Raw genomic sequence first — 25,685 nt, 5'->3', positions numbered from 1 at the left:
GATACTCTGTAATTCTATACCACTCTATAGGAATGCCTGCTACGGACGCAAGTGACCAATTGTATTTTAAAAAAGCTACTGTATCTCCAGCAAATAGGGAGAAAGGAGAATGTGCGTGATTTTGGAACAATGAAAACGTTGTAAACACAGGAATGCATAGAAATGCGTGCTACGAACGCTGGTAATCTTGTGAGCACAGGAAAGCGTGAAAAATAACAGAAAAATATTTAAGAACTGTTCTAAGTTGATTTGAGAAAAATACACCGTGCGTCTCTGTGTTTCTCTTCCATGCGCATGAAATAAATACTTAAACACTGAAATAAAAACGGAAACGTGGAAAAATGCAAGCTTGTGGATTGCTAAAGCAGGTAAGCCCCACACTATTATGTTTTGAGAAAAAGCTGCTGAATAGCTCGACCTGCTGCCCCCCCCTGAAAGACACAGTCATTCATAGAATTATTGAAATGAAGGATTATATCAAAAGTACGCTGACAGCGCGTTCAGATGAGCAGATGTTTTTCACTGCAATTAGATGAGTCTGTAGTCGATTTGGCCAATTCGCTCGTTTACGTTAGATACGAGTTTGAGGGTACGTCCCGTGAGGACTTTCTGTCCTGTAAGCCGCTACCAACAGGAACTACAGGAGAGCACGTATTTCAGCTTCTGAATGAATTCATCGAAGAGAATGGCCTCGACTGGATAAAATGCGTCGGAGTTTGTACAGACGGTGCTAGAGCAACGACAAGCCGACACAGCGGTGTAGTTGCACGAATGAGAGAGGTTGCTCCAGAAATTAATGGTTTCATTGCAGCATCCACCGCGAGACCTTTGCCGTCAAGACAATGCCTGACGATTTAAAATCTGTTAAGACTGTCGTGAATTGTATGAAGGCTCGAAAAATTAATTCACATCTGCTTTGCTCGACTAAACAGGCTCACCCCTCTCACTGAAATGGTGCTTTTTTATTTTTATTTGTTGTTGTTTTTTTTTTTCTATAAAACACTTTAAGAAGCCACCTTTAAAGGCGCTATATCAAATAAAGTTTATTATTATAATATTTATTATATGTATGTGTGAGTGTGTGTGCACGCGCGCTCATGTTGGTCATTGAGAATTTCTGGGGTTCCTATGAGATGATGACTTGTAGGTGGTACTTGGATGCTTTGGTTGGATTAGGGGTGGTACTTGGTCCAAAAAGTTTGAGAACCACTGGTCTAGACTGAAGGGAGATGCAGCTGTTTTGTGCTGACCTCCACCCCCTGTCACTGTTGGGTCACAGATCCCAGAGATTAGAAACACCAGGCCAAATTCAGAAAGATAAAAGTGATTGCGTTCTTCTTAACGAGGTGTCAGTAACGTTAGACTCCTGGTGTCCTGGAGCATCATCCAGGTGGGGCTGGAGGGGATCCCCATGACCTGGGAAGAGCTCTGAGGGGAGGGTCCAGGAAAGAGCTGCAGAAGTGTAAGGAGTTACTACTGTTAGTCGTAGAAGGAAATGTCGAATGCTTCAAATGTCTGTGTGGTTTAAAGAGTTTGTGAATTAATTTATCTTGTACTTCTTCAGAGAATCTAAAAATATCTGTTTGAAACTGGTCAGCACAGTCCTGTTGCTCATACGGTAAGATTATTATTTTCTGTGACCCCCAGCGTGATATTCGTCATGTTAATAATGTTCCAGCTGCCCTGTTCCCTTATTGGTGTGGTTTCTCTTGTTAAATCACCGTATGTTTATGCCCTTAACTATTTTAATTTCTTCTTTACGTAATCCCAGGGTGTTTCTGGAGAAGAGTAGGGGTGTTACCCCAGTGTCCTGGCCTGATTCCCCCCCTGGTCTTGACCCATCATGGCCTCCTAATCACCCCCCCCTCTCTGAACTGGCTCCATCCCTCTGCTCTCCTCCCCACTGAGAGCTGCTGTGTGCTGAGCGGACTGGAGCATCATCCAGGTGGGGGCTGCACACTGGGGGGGCTGGAGGGGATCCCCCTGACCTGGGAAGAGCTGGAGAGGGGAGGGTCCAGAAACGCGCTAATATAGGTGCAAGGAATTGTTGTGATTATTTATGTATTAATTAATGTTGAATTCCCACCCAATAAGCATTAAAGGACACGGTAGCCTTAGACCATTTCCTCTCGTGGGCGCAATATGGATCCACTCACACAGTAATTAGAAATATGTGCCGTTCCCATACGGCATCTTATACGAAGTATAAAATCAGATCGGACTCCTTAATTCTGCTGTGTGCTTGATCTCAACTGGGAAGACAGTGGGAAGACGGGTATGGATGGGGTGCTGTGATGGAGGTGGGATTCTCTCACCTGCAGTCTGTTTCCTACTTTTCCTGGATGTCCAGAGGCTGACAGTGGGAAGATGGGTATGGGTGAGGAGTTGTGATGGTGAGAAGTTCTCTCCCAACTTGGTTTCCCTGATTTTCCAGGATCCACAGTCTGACAGTAGGAAGGTGGGTATGGATGGGGAGTTGTGATAGAGGTGGGAATCTCTCACCTGTATTTTTTCAGTCCATCACAGGACACACACACACTCACACACCCTGGACAGGACACCAGTCCATCACAGGACACACACACTCACTCACACACCCTGGACAGGACACCAGTCCCTCACAGGACACACACACTCACTCACACACCCTGGACAGGACACCAGTCTGTCACAGGATATTATATGATTTTAAGTTTGTGTCCTTTAGAGGTTGTTAACTTCTTACAGATTCAGTGAAACACGCAATTAATCCCTGATTTTCCTGGATGTCCACAGGCTGACAGTGGGAAGACAGGTATGGGTGGGGTGTCGTGATAGAGGTGGGTTTCTCTCACCTGTTTTCTTTTCCCTGATTTTCCAGGATGTCCAGATGCGGTCAGTGGCAAGACAGGGGAGCCCAAAGCTTTTCACAGACCTGTGTGTTTGTGACCTTTCAGATTACTGTGGCTGCAAGTGACACAGCTGCTGGTACTGTTCTCTTACAGGACACTTTGTTATTTTCCAAGCAAGTTGAATAATAATAATCATTGTTTACACTTCTACATCTCTTCCCAGGTCAGGGGGATCCCCTCCAGCCCCCCCAGGATGATGCGCCGGCAGCCAGAGTGCGCCAGTACAGCCTCAACGTTAATGTTGAACAGGCATCAGAAAAATGACTCTCTTATAGAAAAGGAAAGGCTTACTTTAACACTGGCGTTGCCTCATTGTGAAGTTTTTGTCTCTCCATCTTGGACAGTTGACACTGACCGTGACCCTCTCGTGTCTCTCCACTGAGGACTGAGGAATTCAGACCAGAGACTGAAGCGCCGGAGTTTCTTTTCACAGATGTACAGTCCTGCTGTCTGTCGTGGCCGGGGGAGAGACAGCACTGTGGCAGAAGCTTTGTCCCGAATGTAAGTCAGGGTGTGGTCACTGATGGTGGAGGTTTATTCTTTAAAAGAAAAGGTTGTTTCACAGCTTAGAACAATAAATAAGAAACGTACCTTTGAGGATACTGTTCACATGGTTGTTTTTGTTTTAAAGGGTGATGGCGTGATGTTTCTCTCTCCGATTGCTTTAAATGGGACAGATCCCAGCCTGAGCCGGAGCAGGTGTGGTCTGGACGGTCCATCTGCAGGGGACAGAGAGTGGTCAGACCACCATGAGGCGGCCTGGCACTGTCCCACACAGCCCCCTGACTGCTCGAGTGCCTTCATAGACCTGCTCTGTTGTTCACGACGTCCTCACAGGGCTTGTGTGTCCATTTTTCTCTTCTGATCAGGTGTGATGTTTTTATGTAGATGGCACTAGGAATATAACCAGTAGTGTCATAATTTCCAGTAGCAGCACTAGTAATAGAAGTACTAGTGTCATTATTTCAGTAGCAGCACTAGGAAGAGAAGCAGTGTTGTTATTTTCAGGAGAAGCACTAGAAATACAAGCAGTAGTGTCATTTATTTCAGGAGAAGCACTAGGAATATAACCAGTAGTGTCGTTATTTTCAGGAGCAGCACTAGTAATGGAAACAATGTTATTTTCAGTAGGATTACTAGTAATAGAAGCAGTAGTGTCGTCAGGTTTAGTAGCAGAATTAGTTATTTTTAACAGCAGCACAATCATAGAAGAAGTAGTGTTAATGTTTTCAGAAGCAGCACTAGGAATACAAGCAGTATTGTTGGTATTTTCAGGAGAAGCACTAGAAATACAAGCAGTAGTGTCATTTTTGTCAGTAGCAGCACTGGAACTAGAAGCAGTAGTGTTGATATCTTTAGAAGCGGCACTAGTAATAGTGATCGAGTTGTGAAGCTCTCTCCCTAATTTTGCAGGATGGCCAGAGGCTGACGGTGAGAAGAGAGAGGTATGGATGATAGAGGTGGGATTCTCTCACCTGTATTCTTTTCCTTAATTTTCCTGGATGTCCAGATGCTGATAGTGGGAAGACGGGTATGGATGGATTGTGATAGAGGTGAGAAGATCTCTCCAAACTTTGTCCCTCTTTTTCTAGGATTCAGAGTCTTAACAGTGGGAAGATGGGTGTGGATCAGGACGTGTGATAGAGCTGGGAAGTTCTCTTCCAACCCTCTTTTCCCTTGTTTTCCAGGATGTCCAGATGTTGAGAGAGGGAAGACAGGTGTGGATGAGGAGTTTGGATTGAGGTAGGAGACCCTCCTGTCCTCTCCTTGATTTCTTTCCCTTTGCTTGTCTCTGTGGAGTCTCTCTCAGTCCAGCTGCCTGTGGGCTGGGACACCCCTCAGTTTCACAGTGCTTACCTGGGATTAGTACCTGTAGGTTGCAGGTTTGATTCCTGAGGGGGGACACAGCTCACTGTTCTCAGATACTGTTCTGATATAATGGTCCTCATTGAGGCTGTACTGTAGAGAGTGTGGTGCTGACAGTGGAGTGCAGAATTCTCACAAATACTGTACCTGAACACTCACACTGACACCTGGACGCTGAGCCGTCACCTGGACTGTGCTTTAGTATTTGAACAAGTGCTGAACTCTCTTCTCTTTTGAGCTTTTATACTCAAACCTGTGTACTGAACTCACATCTACTGCAGTGTAATACTCAAACACATCTGTGTACTGAACTCTCGACTGGACTGTTCTTTAATCCTCAATGTGCTGAACTCTTTCCTGTACTGTGCCGTAATAGTGACACACTGACACACCTGTGCTGAGCTCTCACCTGTACTGTGCTTTAGTGTACAACCCTGAGTATTGAACTGTCATCTCTATTGAGCTTTAAAACTCAAACCTGTGTGCTGAACGTTTGCCTGTATTGCGTTGTTATACTCAACAGTGGTGTGCTGAATTCTCACAAATACTGTATCTACAATACACTACACCAGTCTACTGAATTCTCAGCTGTACTGAGCTTTAATACTCAGTGACACACGTGTAATGAACTCTGCTGTTGACTGTTGTTATACTGAAAGCTGTATACTGATCTCTCACTGGTACTGCACTGTAATACTCAAGGACACTTCTGCGTACTGAATTCTTGACTGTACTGTGCTTTAATAATCAGTGACGGATCAGCTGAAGTCTCACCTGTACTGTGCTGTAATAGTGATGCACTGAACTCACCAGTACTGTACTATAATACACCAACACATCTGTTCTGTATCTGTAAAGCCGACTGTAATGGGCTTTAATACTCAAACCCGTGTACTGAACCCACCTGCACTGTAGTATAATACTCAAACTCGTGTGTGTACTGAAATCTCAACTGGACTGACCTTTAATCAATGACAGATCGTTGTGCCCAAGTCTCGCCTGTACTGTAGCAGCGATACTGACACCTGTGTGCTGAATTCTCACCTGTACTGTGCTTTAATATTCAGTGACACCCTTGTGTGAGAAACTTCCTTGTACTGTAGTAATACTCCAACCTGGGTGCTTAACTCTTGACTGTACTGTGCTTTAGTACTTCAGAACGGGGTGCTGAGCTCTTGCCTGCTCTGTGCTGTACTAACCCACAACAGATGAGCTGACAGATCATCTCAAGTCTCACCTGTACTGTGCCATAGAAGTGACCCCCTGACACACCTGTGTGCTGAAGTCTCTTCGGTACTGTGCTTTAGTACTCAAACCTGTGTATTGAACCCGCCTGCGCTGCACTTTAACACTCAAACACACCTGTGTACTGAAGTCTTGACTGTGATCTGTTTTAGTAATCAGACATATCATTGTGCTGAGCTCTCACCTGTACTGTGCTGTAATAGAACAGCCTTTACTTTAATACTTAGATCTGTGTCCTGAAGTATTACCTGTACTGTAGTATAACACTCAAACACACCTGTGTCCTGCAATCTTGACTGGACTGCTCTTTAGTAGTCATGACAGACCACTGTGCTGAGCTCTGAGCTGTACTGTGCTTTAATAGTGATGCACTGAGACACCCATGTGTTGAACCTCTGCCTTTACTGTGCTTTACTGCCTTTACAAACCAGGGTGCGTAATTCTTGCCTGTACTGTGCTGTAATGCACAGTGACACTCCTGCATAAAGAACTCTCACCCCTTACTCTTGTAATACTCAAACCTGTGTAGTGAATTCTTGCCTGTACTGTGCTGTAATATTTACACACTGACGCTCCTGTGTAACTGTGCTGAACTCTCTTGTCTTGTGTTTTAATACTCAAACCTGTGTACTGAACCCACCTGTACTGTAATACTCAAACACATCTGTGTTCTGAAATCTCGACTGTAATGTGCTTTAATAATCACTGACTGATCTTTGTGCTGACGTCTCACCTGTGTTGTGCTGTAATATTGAGACACTAGTGTGCTGAACTGTTTTGTACTGTTTTATATTCAAACCTGTGTATTGAATTTTTGCTGTAATATCTACACACTGACACCTGTGTGCTGAACTCTGTTCTGTTTTGTGTTTTAATACTCAAACCTGTGTACTGAACCCACCTGTACTGTAATACTGTTACACATCTGTGTACTGAAATCTCAACTGTAATGCTCTGTACTAATCAATGACTGATCTTTGTGCTGACGTCTCACCTGTGTTGTGCTGTAATACTGAGACACTTGTGTGCTAAACTGTTTTGTACTGTTTTATATTCAAACCTGTGTATTGAATTTTTGCTGTAATATCTACACTCACACACCTGTGTGCTGAACTCTGTTCTGTTTTGTGTTTTAATACTCAAACCTGTGTACTGAACCCACCTGTACTGTAATACTCAAACACATCTGTGTACTGAAATCTCAACTGTATTGCTCTGTACTAATCAATGACTGATCATTGTGTTGAATGAACTGCATTGTAATAGTCACACACCTGTCTGCTGAACCTCTGTCTGTACTGTGCTTTACCACGGAGTGTCATTGCTCTGTGAAGAACTCACCCCTTACTCTTGTAATACTCCAACCTGTGTAGGAATTGTTGCCTGTATTGTGCTGAACTCTCCTCTGTATAGTCTTAATACTCCAACCTGTACCGTACTGTAATACTCAAACACATCTGTCCTGGAATTGTGACTGTGATGCACTGTAATAACGACAGATCATTGTTCTGAAATGTTACCTGTACTGTACTATGCTGTAATAGAGACAGTGATAACTGTGTACCGAACTCTTCTGTACTGTATGATAATACTCCACACACACGTATTGAGATTTCAACTGTCCAGTAATAGTCACTAACTGACCATTGTGCTAAATTCTGAACGGTACTGTGCTGTAACAGTGACACACCTGTGTGCTGAACTGCTGCCTGTACTGTGTTTTACTACTCAGTGATACTGTGAAGAGCTCCTGCCTCTACCCTTGTAATACTCAGCCCTGTGTATGAATTGTTGCCTGTTACTGTGCTGTAATATTTACCCACTGACCTCTCTCTCTGTCTTGGGCTCCATCACCCTGTCCCCCTGTTGTATCAGACATGCCTGTTTCCTGAATGACCTGCTCTCCTCTGGGGTAGAGTTAGTGAATCCCCTGTGTCTGTGTGTTAATCCACCTCTGTCTCTGTGCTCCAGGACAGAGCTGCTGTTCTTGGTGTCTCTGTGGAGAAGCAGCCAGTGGGGACCAGGAGCTGTCTACAAACAGGCCGAGCGCGAGAGGTACACGAGTCTGAAGCACAGCAGCACCTCCAGCACAGTGAGGACAGTGAGAGAGAGAGACTACTGCGCCGTCGCCTGGCCGCTGTCACTCAGGCCAGTGTCTGAGCTGCACTTGTGAGCCGATAAAGAGCAAAGAGCTGGACTCTGTAACCCCGGATCCCAACAGGACCAGTCTCCACTTCCCGGAGTTCTGTGGCCGTCTGCTCTGCTGTCGGTATAACCTCCTGCCCGCTTGTCTGGGGTTAAGACTGTTGTTTGGTTTTTTAACCCTTTTCCCTATGATTGGTGTCCCCGTTTCACGTTTAATTTTCTCAAGAAGGGTTGTGGTGGGGGTGGTTGAGGGGAGGTGCAGTAGTGGCCTTTCTCTGGCTAAGGGTAGGGTGGGAGATCCTCTCTCTCTTACCCTCATCCCTGATCCTCTCCTTGTGCTTCAGGGGCTGTACCCCATTACCAATACCCTGACCTTCTACTGCCATCGCACTTCTCTACCCCCTCCATGAGCACTCAGGAGCTGGGGTCTGTCTCCTCTGTGTATCACTGCCTTTTCATTTTGAACAGTGTCATGTTCCCTCTTCCTATAATGGAGGGTGGGCTGCAGTCCAGCTCCTATTCATTTATATCATCTGGTGGGGTTCAGTCTCCACCCTCTGGGCTTTCCTCACTGGAGCTGGCCTGTGGCAGGGCCACATGAACTACATTTCCCAGCATGCCATGGGGGAGACCAGGGGCCAATGGGCTGCCTCCTCTGGGTTAATGAGGCTCAGCTGCTGTATATAAGGAGGCTGGCAGAGCTCAGCTTCTGCAGAGGGGTGGAGGGGGGAGGCAGTAGTGGATGGCTTGTTTTGGGGAAGGAAACATCTTCCCTGCAGGGAAACTGGCAGCAGCTGTAAGAAAGGAAGAGAATGGGGGTGGGGACAAGCGGGGTGGTTCTCCCTGAGTCAGGAGCCGTCCTGCTGGGGTCCAGATTTGATTTCTCTTCCTTATTCAGAGCTCTCCAGGGGGAGCAGGATCTGTGTTCCTGCTGCTTGATGGACCAGCAGGGAGGGGGGCTCTGGTGTGAACTGCAGCCCCCCCTCCTCTCCCCCAGGCAGGGCCAGTCCTGAACCTCTAGAACTGGACTGGGCAGGGGCCCTTATTTCTTCCTGGGCTTGTTTCTCAGGGACCTGGCATGGCCGTGGGCTGGGGACCCTCTATCACTTGACACCCACCCCACTGTAGTCGGACCCTTAGCAACAGGGATCAGCCAGAGACTCATCACTGGTTTTTCTCCCTCATCTTTTTTAGCTGGGAGGGGTGGAGGGGCTCACCTGGGCCCAGTCCTCCAGTGCAGCAGCCTCTTCTGACAACGACACAGCAGCAGCTCTGAAGCTCCGCTCAGCACAACCGCCCTCTTCCCCAGCCAAGGCCGGACTGAAGGGCTCCGCTGCCTGCTTTTTAAATGTCTCCCGACCAATGGGCTTCCACCAGTTAGCCAGGTAATTGTGCTTCGGCACGGCCTGCTGGGAAATGGAGTCGACATCTTGCTGCCCCTCACAGCGTCCAGAGCGAGTGGCACAGGAGCTGTTCCTGAAGTAGCTGAGCCCGTCGGCGAGGGAAATAAATGCAATTCAAATAAAAAAGAGCAAGTAGTCTTCTGGGATGAGTAAAATAATCATTGTTAACGTTTGTGAGAATTCAATGTAAAACACTTGTCCTGTGGAGGATTTGAACCTGCAGGCTGGAGGGGAGCAGGCAAGAGCTCTTCCACAGAGCCACCGTGTCTCTCTGCAGGCTGGGGCTCCTGTGGGCTCTTGCTCTTCCCGGCTCAGGGTTCCAGACTGAGCAGTAAAAGGCAGAGCGATGGCGTCTCCTCTCAGGGCGGGAGCAAGTGGAGGAGTGGAGATGGTGCTGCACTTGTGACTGGGAGGTTGTAGGTTTGAATCCCAGGTGGGACCTGAGGTTGGTAAGAAAAGTACATTTATTAACATGTCTCTGTTTTCAAGAATTAAATTGAATAAAACAAGCAGCTGGTTTCTCCCTGGACTTGAACCCACAACCTCTCTGGTACAGAGGCAGAGCTCTTCCACAGAGCCACCGTGTCTCTGTTGGTCTGGGGCTCCTGTGGGGTCTTGGTCTTCTTCCCAGTTCAGGGCTGAAACGGAGGGATAAGAGCCGGACCGAATCCCTCTCCCCTTGGGCCTGGAGCAGGTGGAGGAGTGGAGACGGTGCTGCGCTCCTGACCAGGAGGTTGTGGGTTCAAGTCCTGGCTGATCCCTGGTAAGTAAACCAAGGTGAGTATCGGAGGTGAGTATGTGGGCAGGATGATGGGGAGGGGCTATTACTGGGGGGTAGTGGGGGGGTGGAGGAGGCAGAGCAGGGCCAGGAACAGGTTGGGGTGGGCTAGGAAAGTGGGGGTGGAGGAGGCAGAGCAGGGCTAGGGGGAGGGGCAGGGCAGTTGCTGGGTTAGACAGAGGGGCAGTGGTGGGGGGGTGAGGCAGAGGTAGGGCTAGGGTAGATGGGGGGGTGGGTAAGGTAGGGCTAGGGTAGACGGGGGGGTGGGTAAGGCAGGGCTAGGGTAGACAGGGAGGCAGTGGGGGGTGGCAGAGGTAGGGCAGGTGGAGGAGAGGTGGCAGATGAGAGAGGAGGAGTGGAAGGTGGCCTGGGCCCAAGGGGTGGCAGGAGGAGCTGAGAGGGGGGCCCAGGCCAAGGTGGGGGAGGAGAGTAGGGAGGGAGGCAGGTGAGGAGAGTGGGGGAGGCAGGACAGGCGCGGAGGAGAGGGGAGGCAGGACAGGCGCGGAGGAGAGGGGAGGCAGGACAGGTGGGGAGAGTGGGGGAGGCAGGACAGGCGCGGGGGAGAGGGGAGGCAGGACAGGCGCGGAGGAGAGGGGAGGTGGACAGGCGGGGAGAGTGGGGGAGGCATGTGGGGAGGAGAGTAGGGGGCAGGCAGGAGGCAGGAGCAGAGAGGGCAGGGGGGGGGGAGGCAGGCGGGCGGTGGGGTGGCAGGCAACTCAAATTTTGCTGATAGGCATTCCTCCCCAAGCCTCATGTGCCGGGGGGGGAACTATCAGCAAAATTTGAGTTATGTGCCAGGGGGGGGGAACTATCAGCAAAATTTGAGTTGCCTGCCACCCCACCGCCCGCCTGCCTCCTGCCTGCCCCCTACTCTCCTCCCCACATGCCTCCCCCACTCTCCCCGCCTGTCCACCTCCCCTCTCCTCCGCGCCTGTCCTGCCTCCCCCACTCTCCCCCACGCCTGTCCTGCCTCCCCTCTCCCCCGCGCCTGTCCTGCCTCCCCCACTCTCCCCCACGCCTGTCCTGCCTCCCCTCTCCCCCGCGCCTGTCCTGCCTCCCCCGCTCTCCCCGCCTGCCTGCCTCCCCTCTCCCCCGCGCCTGTCCTGCCTCCCCCACTCTCCCCGCCTGTCCTGCCTCCCCCACTCTCCCCGCCTGCCCTGCCTCCCCCACTCTCCCCGCCTGTCCTGCCTCCCCCACTCTCCCCGCCTGTCCTGCCTCCCCCACTCTCCCCGCCTGTCCTGCCTCCCCCACTCTCCCCACCTGCCTGCCTCCCCCACTCTCCCCACCTGCCTGCCTCCCTACTCTCCTCCCCCACCTTGGCCTGGGCCCCCCTCTCAGCTCCTCCTGCCACCCCTTGGGCCCAGGCCACCTTCCACTCCTCCTCTCTCATCTGCCACCTCTCCTCCACCTGCCCTACCTCTGCCACCCCCCACTGCCTCCCTGTCTACCCTAGCCCTACCTCTGCCACCCCCCCATCTACCCTAGCCCTGCCTTACCCACCCCCCCGTCTACCCTAGCCCTACCTCTGCCACCCCCCCGTCTACCCTAGCCCTGCCTTACCCACCCCCCCGTCTACCCTAGCCCTACCTCTGCCACCCCCCCGTCTACCCTAGCCCTGCCTTACCCACCCCCCCGTCTACCCTAGCCCTACCTCTGCCACCCCCCCGTCTACCCTAGCCCTGCCTTACCCACCCCCCCGTCTACCCTAGCCCTACCTCTGCCACCCCCCCGTCTACCCTAGCCCTGCCTTACCCACCCCCCCGTCTACCCTAGCCCTACCTCTGCCACCCCCCCGTCTACCCTAGCCCTACCTCTGCCACCCCCCCGTCTACCCTAGCCCTGCCTTACCCACCCCCCCGTCTACCCTAGCCCTGCCTTACCCACCCCCCCGTCTACCCTAGCCCTACCTCTGCCTCACCCCCCCACCACTGCCCCTCTGTCTAACCCAGCAACTGCCCTGCCCCTGCCCCTCCCCCTAGCCCTAGCCCTGCTCTGCCTCCTCCACCCCCACTTTCCTAGCCCACCCCACTACCTGTTCCTGGCCCTGCTCTGCCTCCTCCACCCCCCCACTACCCCCCAGTAATAGCCCCTCCCCATCATCCTGCCCACATACTCACCTCCGATACTCACCTTGGTTTACTTACCAGGGATCAGCCAGGACTTGAACCCACAACCTCCTGGTCAGGAGCGCAGCACCGTCTCCACTCCTCCACCTGCTCCAGGCCCAAGGGGAGAGGGATTCGGTCCGGCTCTTATCCCTCCGTTTCAGCCCTGAACTGGGAAGAAGACCAAGAGCCCACAGGAGCCCCAGACCAACAGAGACACGGTGGCTCTGTGGAAGAGCTCTGCCTCTGTACCAGAGAGGTTGTGGGTTCAAGTCCAGGGAGAAACCAGCTGCTTGTTTTATTCAATTTAATTCTTGAAAACAGAGACATGTTAATAAATGTACTTTTCTTACCAACCTCAGGTCCCACCTGGGATTCAAACCTACAACCTCCCAGTCACAAGTGCAGCACCATCTCCACTCCTCCACTTGCTCCCGCCCTGAGAGGAGACGCCATCGCTCTGCCTTTTACTGCTCAGTCTGGAACCCTGAGCCGGGAAGAGCAAGAGCCCACAGGAGCCCCAGCCTGCAGAGAGACACGGTGGCTCTGTGGAAGAGCTCTTGCCTGCTCCCCTCCAGCCTGCAGGTTCAAATCCTCCACAGGACAAGTGTTTTACATTGAATTCTCACAAACGTTAACAATGATTATTTTACTCATCCCAGAAGACTACTTGCTCTTTTTTATTTGAATTGCATTTATTTCCCTCGCCGACGGGCTCAGCTACTTCAGGAACAGCTCCTGTGCCACTCGCTCTGGACGCTGTGAGGGGCAGCAAGATGTCGACTCCATTTCCCAGCAGGCCGTGCCGAAGCACAATTACCTGGCTAACTGGTGGAAGCCCATTGGTCGGGAGACATTTAAAAAGCAGGCAGCGGAGCCCTTCAGTCCGGCCTTGGCTGGGGAAGAGGGCGGTTGTGCTGAGCGGAGCTTCAGAGCTGCTGCTGTGTCGTTGTCAGAAGAGGCTGCTGCACTGGAGGACTGGGCCCAGGTGAGCCCCTCCACCCCTCCCAGCTAAAAAAGATGAGGGAGAAAAACCAGTGATGAGTCTCTGGCTGATCCCTGTTGCTAAGGGTCCGACTACAGTGGGGTGGGTGTCAAGTGATAGAGGGTCCCCAGCCCACGGCCATGCCAGGTCCCTGAGAAACAAGCCCAGGAAGAAATAAGGGCCCCTGCCCAGTCTAGTTCAGGAGGGCTCCTGCTGAGCCTCCTCTGAGAGGAAAGAGCCACTGGCCCTGCCTGGGGGAGAGAAGGGGGGACTGCAGTTCACACCAGAGCCCCCCTCCCTGCTGGTCCATCAAGCAGCAGGAACACGGATCCTGCTCCCCCTGGAGAGCTCTCAATAAGGAAGATAAATTATATCTGGACCCCAGCAGGACGGCTCCTGACTCAGGGAGAACCACCCCGCTTGTCCCCACCCCCATTCTCTTCCTTTCTTACAGCTGCTGGTGCCAGTCTCCCTGCAGGGAAGATGTTTCCTTCCCCAAAACAAGCCATCTACTGCCTCCCCCCTCCAGCCCTCTTCAGAAGCTGAGAGCTGCCAGCCTCCTTATATACAGCAGCTGAGCCTCATTAACCCAGGGGAGGCAGCCCATTGGCCCTGGGTCTCCCCCATGGCATGCTGGGAAATGTAGTTCATGTGGCCCTGCAGCAGGCCAGCTCCAGTGAGGAAGGCCCAGAGGGTGGAGACTGAACCCCACTGGGAGATATAAATGAATAGGAGCTGGACTGCAGCCCCACCAGAGCACCACAACTGTGAGCCTGACCTGTACCTGGACGGGAGATTCCTGGGACAGCTGAGGCTGCTGCTGTTGGGGGGGGGGGGGAGGAGAGAGAGACACCCACCCTCCATTATAGGAAGAGGGAACATGACACTGTTCAAAATGAAAAGGCACTGATAAACAGAGGAGACAGACCCCAGCTCCAGCTGCTCATGGAGGGTGTAGAGAAGTGCGATGGCAGAAGGACAGGGTATTGGTAATGGGGTACAGCCCCTGCAGCACAAGGAGAGGATCAGGGATGAGAGTAAGAGAGAGAGGATCTCCCACCCTGCCCTCCAGTGGAGAAAGGCCAGTACTGCACCTCCCCTCCCACAACCCTTCTTGAGAAAATTAAACCTGAAACAGGGACACCAATCATGGGGAAAAGGGTAAAAAAACCAAACAACAGTCTTAACCCCAGACAAGCGGGCAGGAGGTTATACCGACAGCAGAGCAGACGGCCGCAGAACTCCGGGAAGTGGAGACTGGTCCTGTTGGGATCCCGGGTTACAGAGTCCAGCTCTTTGCTCTTTATCGGCTCACAAGTGCAGCTCAGACTCTGGCCTGAGTGAGAGCGGCCAGGCGACGGCGCAGTAGTGTCTCTCTCTCTCTCACTGTCCTCACTGCGCCGGAGGTGCTGCTGTGCTTCAGACCCGTGTGCCTCTCGCGCTGGGCCTGTTTGTACGCAGCTCCTGGTCCCCACTGGCTGCTTCTCCACAGAGACACCAAGAACAGCAGCTCTGTCCTGGAGCACAGAGACAGAGGTGGATTTACACACAGACACAGGGGATTCACTAACCCTACCCCACAGGAGAGACGGTCATTCAGGAAACAGGCAGGTCTGATACAACAGGGGGACAGGGTGATGGAGCCCAAGACAGAGAGAGAGGTCAGTGTGTGAATATTACAGCACAGTAACAGGCAACAATTCATACACAGGGCTGAGTATTACAAGGGTAGAGGCAGGAGCTCTTCACAGTATCACTAAGTAGTAAAACACAGTACAGGCAGCAGTTCAGCACACAGGTGTGTCACTGTTACAGCACAGTACCGTTCAGAATTTAGCACAATGGTCAGTTAGTGACTATTACTGGACAGTTGAAATCTCAATACGTGTGTGCGGAGTATTATCATACAGTACAGAAGAGTTCAGTACACAGTTATCACTGTCTCTATTACAGCATAGTACAGTACAGGTAACATTTCAGAACAATGATCTGTCGTTATTACAGTGCATCACAGTCACAATTTCAGGACAGATGTGTTTGAGTATTACAGTACGGTACAGGTTGGAGTATTAAGACTATACAGAGGAGAGTTCAGCACAATACAGGCAACAATTCCTACACAGGTTGGAGTATTACAAGAGTAAGGGGTGAGTTCTTCACAGAGCAATGACACTCCGTGGTAAAGCACAGTACAGACAGAGGTTCAGCAGACAGGTGTGTGACTATTACAGTGCAGTTCATTCAACACAATGATCAGTCATTGATTAGTACAGAGCAATACAGTTGAGATTTCAGTACACAGATGTGTTTGAGTATTACAGTACAGGTGGGTTCAGTACACAGGTTTGAGTATTAAAACACAAAACAGAACAGAGTTCAGCACACAGGTGTGTGAGTGTAGATATTACAGCAAAAATTCAATACACAGGTTTGAATATAAAACAGTACAAAACAGTTTAGCACACAAGTGTCTCAGTATTACAGCACAACACAGGTGAGACGTCAGCACAAAGATCAGTCATTGATTAGTACAGAGCATTACAGTTGAGATTTCAGTACACAGATGTGTAACAGTATTACAGTACAGGTGGGTTCAGTACACAGGTTTGAGTATTAAAACACAAAACAGAACAGAGTTCAGCACACAGGTGTGTGAGTGTAGATATTACAGCAAAAATTCAATACACAGGTTTGAATATAAAACAGTACAAAACAGTTTAGCACACAAGTGTCTCAGTATTACAGCACAACACAGGTGAGACGTCAGCACAAAGATCAGTCATTGATTAGTACAGAGCATTACAGTTGAGATTTCAGTACACAGATGTGTAACAGTATTACAGTACAGGTGGGTTCAGTACACAGGTTTGTGTATTAAAACACAAAACAGAACAGAGTTCAGCACACAGGTGTCAGTGTGTAGATATTACAGCAAAAATTCAATACACAGGTTTGAATATAAAACAGTACAAAACAGTTCAGCACACAAGTGTCAGTATTACAGCACAATACAGGTGAGACGTCAGCACAAAGATCAGTCAGTGATTATTAAAGCACATTACAGTCGAGATTTCAGAACACAGATGTGTTTGAGTATTACAGTACAGGTGGGTTCAGTACACAGGTTTGAGTATTAAAACACAAGACAAGAGAGTTCAGCACAGTTACACAGGAGCGTCAGTGTGTAAATATTACAGCACAGTACAGGCAAGAATTCACTACACAGGTTTGAGTATAACAAGAGTAAGGGGTGAGAGTTCTTTATGCAGGAGTGTCACTGTGCATTACAGCACAGTACAGGCAAGAATTACGCACCCTGGTTTGTAAAGGCAGTAAAGCACAGTAAAGGCAGAGGTTCAACACATGGGTGTCTCAGTGCATCACTATTAAAGCACAGTACAGCTCAGAGCTCAGCACAGTGGTCTGTCATGACTACTAAAGAGCAGTCCAGTCAAGATTGCAGGACACAGGTGTGTTTGAGTGTTATACTACAGTACAGGTAATACTTCAGGACACAGATCTAAGTATTAAAGTAAAGGCTGTTCTATTACAGCACAGTACAGGTGAGAGCTCAGCACAATGATATGTCTGATTACTAAAACAGATCACAGTCAAGACTTCAGTACACAGGTGTGTTTGAGTGTTAAAGTGCAGCGCAGGCGGGTTCAATACACAGGTTTGAGTACTAAAGCACAGTACCGAAGAGACTTCAGCACACAGGTGTGTCAGGGGGTCACTTCTATGGCACAGTACAGGTGAGACTTGAGATGATCTGTCAGCTCATCTGTTGTGGGTTAGTAAAGCACAGAGCAGGCAAGAGCTCAGCACCCCGTTCTGAAGTACTAAAGCACAGTACAGTCAAGAGTTAAGCACCCAGGTTGGAGTATTACTACAGTACAAGGAAGTTTCTCACACAAGGGTGTCACTGAATATTAAAGCACAGATACAGGTGAGACTTCTGCACACAGGTGTGTCAGTATCGCTGCTACAGTACAGGTGAGACTTGGGCACAATGATCTGTCATTGATTAAAGGTCAGTCCAGTTGAGATTTCAGTACACATGAGTTTGAGTATTATACTACAGTGCAGGTGGGTCCAGTACACGGCTTTGAGTATTAAAGCCCATTACAGTCGGCTTTACAGATACAGAACAGATGTGTTGGTGTATTATAGTACAGCACTGGTGAGTTCAGTGCGTCACTATTACAGCACAGTACAGGTGAGACTTCAGCTGATCTGTCAGTGAGTATTAAAGCGCAGTACAGTCGAGAATTCAGTACGCAGAAGTGTCCTTGAGTATTACAGTGCAGTACCGGTGAGAGATCAGTATACAGGTTTCAGTATAACAACAGTAAACAGCAGAGTTCATTACACGTGTGTCACTGTGAGTATTAAAGCTCAGTACAGCTGAGAATTCAGTAGACTGGTGTGTCAGTGTATTGTAGACAGAGTTAAGGTACAGCATTTGTGAGAATTCAGCACACCACTGTTGAGTATAACAACCCAGTACAGGAAAACGTTCAGCACACAGGTTTGAGTTTTAAAGCTTAATAGAGGTGAAAGTTGAATACTGAGGCACAGTACAGGTGAGAGCACAGCACCCAGGTGTCAGTGTGTCACTATTACGGCACAGTACAGGTGAGACTTCAGCACATTGAGGATTAGAGAACAGTCCAGTCGAGAGTTCAGTACACAGATGTGTTTGAGTATTACACTGCAGTACATGCGAGTTCAGTACACAGGTTTGAGTATAAAAGCTCAAAAAGAGATGAGAGTTCAGCACTTGTTCAAATACTAAAGCACAGTCCAGGTGACGGCTCAGCGTCCAGGTGTCAGTGTGAGTGTTCAGGTACAGTACTTGTGACAATTCTGCACACCACTGTCAACACCACAGTGTTGTCAACACTCCCTACAGTACAGCCTCAATGAGGACCATTATATCAGAACAGTATCTGAGCACAGTGAGCTGTGTCCCCCCTCAGGAATCAAACCTGCAACCTACAGGTACTAAGCCCAGGTAAGCACTGTGAAACTGTGGAGTGTCACAGTCCACATGCAACTGGACTGAGAGAGAGACGCCCAGCTGGAGAGATGCCACAGAGACTGACACAAGGAGGAAGAAATAAAGACAGGAGACAGTGTCCTACCTCAATCCAAACTGTCCCTTAATATAAGTCAAATCAGGGAAAAGTTGGGAGAGAGAATCCCACCTCTATCACAACTCCCGATCCATACCTGTCTTACCACTGTCAGCCACTGGAATATCCTGGAAAATAAAGGAAAAGAAAGTTAGGAGAGAGAATCCCACCTCTATCTCAACTCCCCATTCATACCTGTCTTCCTGCTGTCGGCCACGAAATATCCTGGAAAATAAAGGAAAAAGTTAGGAGAGAGTATCTGATCTCTAGCACAACTCCCCATCCATACCTGACTTTTCACTCTCAGCCTCTGGTCCTCCCGGAAAATCAAGGAAAAGCAAGTTAGGAAACAGTATCCGACCTCTATCACAACTCCCAATCCACACCTGTCTTTTCACTGTCAGCCTCTGGTCCTCCTGGAAAATCAGGGAATAGAAATTTAAGAGATTACCCCACCTCTATCACAACGCCCCATCCATACCTGTCTTCCCACTGTCAGACTCTGGACTTCCTGGAAAATTAAGGAAAACAGTTACTAGAGAGTATCCAATTTCCATCACAACTCCCCATCCATACCTGTCTTCCCACTGATGGAGTCTGCTAGCAGAATCTGTGTGTTACTCTGTACCCAGATAGTGGCAGGAGCTTTGAACTCCTGCTGTATTCACATGCTAAACTCTAACCTTCACGCTGGCTTGAGCTCAGACGCTCCTCCCTCCCTGGACTGAACTGCCATCCTCTGTACCGAACTCCCCGATGGTGAGGGAATGTTTATACCAAACTCCCTGATAAGGAAGGAGTGTTTAAAGTGCTTCCCGAGTCCTGGAGTGTCCTGAGAAAGCTACCTCAAAGACAGGAGGGGGAGGGTGTAGAGAAACGTGAATATATAAGCGATGTAGAGCCACATCCCCTCTGAGCAATACAACAACAAGCCTGAAATGTGTGGTCCCTTGTACGCCTACAATACAGCTTGGCTTGATGAACGGACACTTCAGGCTCGAATCTCTTGGCTCCTACACCACTGTCAGCCACTGTGCACAGCTCAACTGTCTCCTGAGCCCGAAGACCGCAGTCTGCCTCTGACTCCTCTCTGCGCCTTGTTGTCTGAGACTGAACCCCATCTTCACTCGTCTCTTAAAGATGACCACAACGATTAAAACTGTACGATAACTATTGCAACTGAGAATAACTATATCATCATTTGGTACAGAGGAGCTGTGTTGATTCTTTCACAGCTAACAAAGCAGAGACGTCCGAATGCTCTCTTACACTCCTGATGGTGGTTTGCACGTTTAGTACCGATAAGAACCAAGTTAATTTGGGTACGACTGCTCCTACTTACTGTATATTAACAATACCAGTCCTGCAGCTGAAAATAACACGACTGCATCAATGCTAGAGCTGCTAATATCATAACTATCTACTAATAGTTACTTACTGTTAATAAAACAATAACCATGCTTCATCAAGTAGCGATATCAACAGTGATAAAATACTACCAGGGCTCCTCTCTCACTAGTATGGTTCTGGACTCCAGTCCTGGGTTTGACACCAGATTGAAGAGACCAACCACAGACCAGCGAGGGACAGCCAGTGAAGGAGAGACTCACCTGGTCTGCCCCCGTGCCCTGCGGTGCTGATGGGGTCCCCTGTCCCCTCCTGTGCTGACCAGTCAAGCACAGCCCCTTGTCCTCTTACTGCAAGTCTAGGGGCGCCCTCTCCTGGTACAGTGTTACCCCCACTTCACCCCTGGCTGCCTGGCCCTGTTTCCAAACACGGGGGGCAGCTCCCACATTCCCATTCCGTCCCCACCTGTCCCTGACCTCTCCCTGCCTGTGGGGGGCCAAAACAACAAAAAGCGTGTCTCTGTCCAAGTACTTACGGCCTGCACTGTGACCGGCGGGTTCTGACACCTCAGGGTGTCCAGGCGCTGGGCTCCCCCCTCCAGCCACCGTCTCCACACTGCCTGTGAGCACGAATAAAAACCAATCATAATCCTCACACTTCTATAGCGCCTGGCTGGACCCTCCTCTCAGAGCTCTTCACAGGTCAGGGGGATCCCCTCCAGCCCCCCCAGTGTGCAGCCCCCACCTGGGTGATGCTCCAGTCCGCTCAGCACACAGCAGCTCTCAGTGGGGAGGAGAGCAGAGGGATGGAGCCAGTTCAGAGAGGGGAGGGTGATTAGGAGGCCATGATGGGTCAAGACCAGGGGGGGAATCAGGCCAGGACACTGGGGTAACACCCCTACTCTTCTCCAGAGACACCCCGGGATTGTTAATGAGCACAGAGAGTCAGGACCTCAGTTTTACCTCTCCCAGCAGCAGCCTCAGCTCTCCCAGGAGTCTCCCCTCCAGGTACTAGCCAGGCTCACACCTGCTGGGCTCCAGTGGGGCTGCCAGCTGGGAGCTGCAGGGTGAAACAGCTGCTGGATTCTGCAGAGCTGGGATGAGTTAACCTGCTCCACAGCGCCGCCCTGCAGGCAGCCTCCTGCACAGTCCTTCACACTAACTTACTGTTGTCACTGCTGGCCCACAGGCGAGGACGCTGAAGCCCCTCGGTTCCTCTGCTGCCTGGTCTGAGCTCACTGGGGAACAAAACACAGACATCATGAATACGAATGTGAAAAATCTGATTTCATCTTCTTTAAAAGCTCCACAGTAGTGCTGGACTGGGAGCACCGGCAGACGCCACTGTCCCACATCTGGACACCGTGTATCAGCAGAGAGGAGTCCAGCGACACCTCCCCCACCACTCTCCCAGAGACGAGGCTCCAGGATCACAGACTTCCCAGCGTCGTGTCTCCTGAAGAGCCACACCACATCCCACTACGGTCTGGTACAGTCTGTCCTCCGAAAATTCCCCATAATCCTCCTGGAGCAGCAGTTTCTCTCTCCTCCCCTGATCTGTGTGCACAACGATCCCTGTGTCTCCCAGGTGGGGTTACTGGTGCAGAACGATCGCTGGGTCTCCCAGGTGGGGTTACTGGTGCAGGACGATCACTGGGTCTCCCAGGTGGGGTTACTGGTGCAGAATGATCGCTGTGCGTCTCCCAGCGACGGGGACCAGGGCTCGACTCCTGACCCAAGACTCACCTCCCACAGCGAATCCCAGAGTCCAGGCCAGGACTGGGAGCAGACCGGTCAGGGGGGAGTCCAGGAGATCCACTTCAGACCTCTGCCGGCTCTCTTCCTGAAGAGCTCCTGAGCGTCTGGAGAAGCGACGGAGGCGCACACGTCCGGCGTGGCTTCAGGTCGATGTCTCGCAGGGGCACCCAAAGAAAAACACCAACTCGTTCACACCGACAGGACATTCTGAAACACCCGTCCACAGAGGAACACATGAGCCCAGGCACACAGACCCACACACAATCCTCACCGATCCACTGCCCACTGGAGCACTGAGAGACGCAGCCACTCACAGAGAGTTAGTTCTCCGTACCTCAGCGCGGCAGGAGGGTGATTCACTGGCCAGAGACGATCGACAGGTGACGCTTCTGGTGCGCTCGTTAGACGCTGGCGAAACGACTGCTTCATTCGTTCCGTTTCCTGCTGTTCATCATCTTTCAATCCACTTCATATGGAACGTTAATATAGGATTTTGCAACTAAAGGGAAATTGTGGTAGCAGACAATTAAGTTAACAGAAGGATAACATCTCTGAACGTCAAAAACTACATTAATTTATGAATATAAATATATTATACAGACTATAAATACCTGGTAGTGGTAGCTAAGAATAATAAAGCACCCCACAATACTCCACCTTCATGAACATCTTCTGCATCAAGGTCTTGAACTCGGTCACTTCCTGTGGTTATATGGAAAACCTGACGTGCTCGTTCTAACTATATAAACTTTACTTACTTTCTAAAACGCTACAAGATTCTAACATTTTCTCTGAATTCTCGCTGTCATCATTGTAAAGAAAAGTTTCTAGTAGTTTTCTATGTCAATTTGACGTTCAATATTAATAATGGAATCAGGGAACTAAAGAAACCGTTAGCTGAAAATAAAAATAGTTTCTGAACTTAATGATGCTAATTTCCGGATCTAAATATATCTGTAGAGCTGGTAGTGGTACCGTACTCCCCTTTCTTGCAACCATCTGTGTTGATTTCACTAATTCGTTCACTTGTGGATATTCGGGAAGCATTTAGTCCAAGTTTCAATTCCTGGTCCAAGCACAAGTTTTACTTTTCAGAATGAAAGTAGGGCCGTTTCACAAACCTGAATTACTCAGCTGGATCGACAAAAAAAAACAAAATAAATCTGAAGAAGGCTCCGCGGCCGAAACGTTGTTTTCTTTCTTCTCTTTTCAGCACAGGAATAAACCTACTACTTGTTCCCATACAAAAAAATAGACCATAGGATGTAAAATTAGGTTTACATCCACGTTAAAACAGTCCATATTTTCTCTTAATACGGATTTCAGTTCCAACAAGGAGAGGATTTTACTTCAGGTTCATCATGAGAAGCCGATTTCACACGCACTGGACTGCAGTGGCTTTAAAACCCTGCGCTGTGGTTTCGGCACATCTGTGGAAGGGACTTAATGCGATCTGCCTGTGGCGCGTTGGGCAAGGGTAACTCGGAGGCGTGGTACAACTGGAAACTACACGTGCCGCAGATACGCGGTGATCCTGCAGCCCTGAGGCTAAGCGCTCCCGAGAGGTGATGAAGTCACGAAGCAGCTGATTTATCACACAGCTGCGGGCGCAAGTCTGGGCACCCCTGGGGTCCAACTGCAGGGACCACAGCAGCTCGAAGTGAAAAGACGTCAACACAACCCCCTGCAGGGTACAGACGTACACCTGACGTATTCCTGCACGTTTTAAGGCACGCCTAAACAAAACGGTAAATGTGGCATAGTAGTGTGGGCACCCGGTCAGTCAGTACTTTGTAGCACCTCTTTCAGTTTACAAACATTTCTCTTAGCCATCTAGGAGTCTTTCTGTTCTTGCTTAAGGAGTTTTCTCCCCACTCTTCCACCTCAGAAATAGCCTCAGGTCTTCTTGCAGGCACGGCGTGTTGGAGATCTCCCCACAGATTTTCAATAACATTCGGGTCTGGGGACTGTGAAGGCCACTCCACAACCCTCATCTGGCGTTCCTGTGAGAACGTCACGGTTGGTTTTGAGGTATGTTTTGGATCGCGGTCTTGCTGAAATATCCAGACTCTTCTCAGCCTCAATTCCTTCTCTGACTCTGGGACATCAGCTTCCAGGATTTGCTGGGATGGAGTTGAATCCTTTATTCCCTCCTCCCGAACAGTATTCCCTGCGCCACTGGCTGCCACACCGCCCCAGAGCACAACAGACCCACCCCCATGCTGAACGCTTGGCAAGCTGCTCTCTTCTGCAGATGCCTCACCTGTTTTCCTCCAAGTGAATCTTTTCTGGTTGTGGCTGAAAAGCTCAATTTTTGTTTCATCAGCCCACAGCACTCTGTTCCAGAGGGTTTCTGGCTCGTCTAAGTATGGCTCTGCACTGTGAGGAGGTCGTAGGGAAGGTTTCCTGCTGACAGCTCTCCCATGCGGTGAGCAGCACTGTACTGGGGACCTGTGGACCACTACTCCAGTCTCAGCTGAACCCCTCTGCAGGTGCTCTGCAGGGATCGGTGGGATCTGACCAGTTTACCAGCAGCTCTATCAGAGCATTTTAAGCTTGGACACCCCTGCTCTAGAAAGAAGCCGCACAAACGTTACTCCCTACAGCACATCGTCTGTGCAATTCAAGGTGATCCAGGTACATTATCCTCACGAGACGGCACACGATCTTTAAAATGGCATGTATTTGCTTCACAGTGCGTCGTGTAGTTTTAAAATCAACTAACAAGGACTCCGATTCCTGACGTACCACACAACCGGACCACATGAATATCCGCAGACACGCGGAAACAACGCTGTAGGGTTTTAAAGCCACTACAGTACGGTGTGCGTGAACATATTCATGTGTTCTCATCATCAAAATCTCACTTTCCTCACTACTTCCTGCTGAAATCAGCATGAACACAAAACATGGATAGTCCTCATACCGCATACAGATGCAGCCATTCAAAGTGCGCGGTACAGACACGTACCGGAGGTAAGTGGCTACAGCGTCCCGCATCGTGACGCGCGGTACCGCGGTACGTGATTGGTTGACCGACAGGGGGCACTCGTGGTCCGTTGGTCGGACGTAGAAAGATTTACAGTAAATGTCTTTACTCTGCCCGTTTTAGCATTGAATATTCATATGGAATTTTACCACTGAAGGGAAATCTTAGTAGCTGAGCATAAAAAGAATAGGAGCATACTGTAACGCGTGTGAAGGCCATAAACGATATTAATTTTGGAACATAAACATACAGTATATGGCTGGTCTTGGTACTTTAAATAAAAAATACACACCAGTATTCCATTTCTCCTTAAACATTTTAATCTTCGAAGTCTTTAAGTAATGTGATACCGGAGTCAACAAGCATACTTTTAGAATTGGATTTAAAGGGAATATAATATGGAATCGCGTATCTAAAGAAATTAATAACGATATAATTATATTCATGTACCGCAACACAAGAATAGTACACGCTGTACGATGTCTGTTGATAATGTTTCTGTAGTGCTTTTTCAGCACCCTGCATGTGACCTCGCCGGTGGCGCTGTGGGTTAGTTCCTGACTCCTGCGTCACATGGTGAGTGTTGGAATCCAGCTGAAGACATTACTTTTTTTTTAACAAACATTTCTTTGGAAAAAATGAAACGTTTCCCTTGGTCAGAGATTAAATAAAACCTCACTCGCACCAAACATTTATATTTCTAAATATCACAACATGATCGAATTTAAGTCATTTTTATAACAATAGTCACCTATGCGATACAATATAAACATTTATATTGATTTAAATCGCGTTTTGATTTAAATCGCAAACGCGGGTTTAAATGTGTTTTTTGATTCACAGTCAGACAAATGCAACATAAATTGATATCTTTGTCTTCTAAGTATCTTAAACAACTTTCAGCATAGCTTTCTCCCCGTTTAGATTTATTTTTCTTGGGATTAAACGTGGAAAGATTAGATTGTAATCGTTTTTATTTTTTAAATACATTTACAAAAGTGTAATCTATGCTAAAAAGTTGTACACCACCTGCTAT

General features: G+C 49.3%; 2 long non-coding RNA genes across 18 annotated transcripts in view; one reads left to right on the top strand and one right to left on the bottom strand.

Moving 5' to 3' along the window:
• Positions 1 to 1,008: 1,008 nt before the first annotated feature.
• Positions 1,009 to 10,059, top strand: LOC148662540 (uncharacterized). 5 transcript variants are annotated; one of them, XR_015936376.1, is made up of 8 exons: positions 1,009 to 2,458; positions 2,861 to 2,967; positions 3,055 to 3,392; positions 3,523 to 3,760; positions 4,305 to 4,444; positions 4,580 to 4,634; positions 7,974 to 8,271; positions 9,342 to 10,059. It is a non-coding gene; the product is annotated as an uncharacterized LOC148662540 (long non-coding RNA). The 5 variants fall into 5 exon arrangements; XR_015936374.1 differs by having other exon boundaries at positions 2,861 to 3,392; XR_015936377.1 differs by having other exon boundaries at positions 1,009 to 3,392; positions 3,569 to 3,760.
• A 2,667-nt stretch (positions 10,060 to 12,726) lies between these two features.
• Positions 12,727 to 25,685, bottom strand: part of LOC148662539 (uncharacterized) — a 32,800-nt gene continuing 19,841 nt past the window's right edge. For 3 of the 13 annotated variants that reach the window (XR_015936360.1, XR_015936372.1, XR_015936370.1), the window contains 4 exons: positions 21,649 to 22,159; positions 21,070 to 21,140; positions 18,654 to 20,522; positions 12,727 to 14,935 (listed from right to left, as the gene is read on the bottom strand). This is a non-coding gene — a long non-coding RNA (uncharacterized LOC148662539). Of the gene's footprint in view, positions 14,936 to 18,653; positions 20,523 to 20,558; positions 21,141 to 21,305; positions 22,160 to 25,685 lie in introns of all 13 variants that reach the window. The other 10 variants (XR_015936371.1, XR_015936362.1, XR_015936366.1 and 7 more) reach the window with 10 other exon arrangements.

The sequence above is a fragment of the Lepisosteus platostomus genome, chromosome 5 (assembly GCF_059453375.1).
Source record: "Lepisosteus platostomus isolate fLepPlt1 chromosome 5, fLepPlt1.hap1, whole genome shotgun sequence".
NCBI lineage: Eukaryota > Metazoa > Chordata > Actinopteri > Semionotiformes > Lepisosteidae > Lepisosteus > Lepisosteus platostomus.
This window is presented reverse-complemented; position numbering and strand designations above follow the sequence as displayed.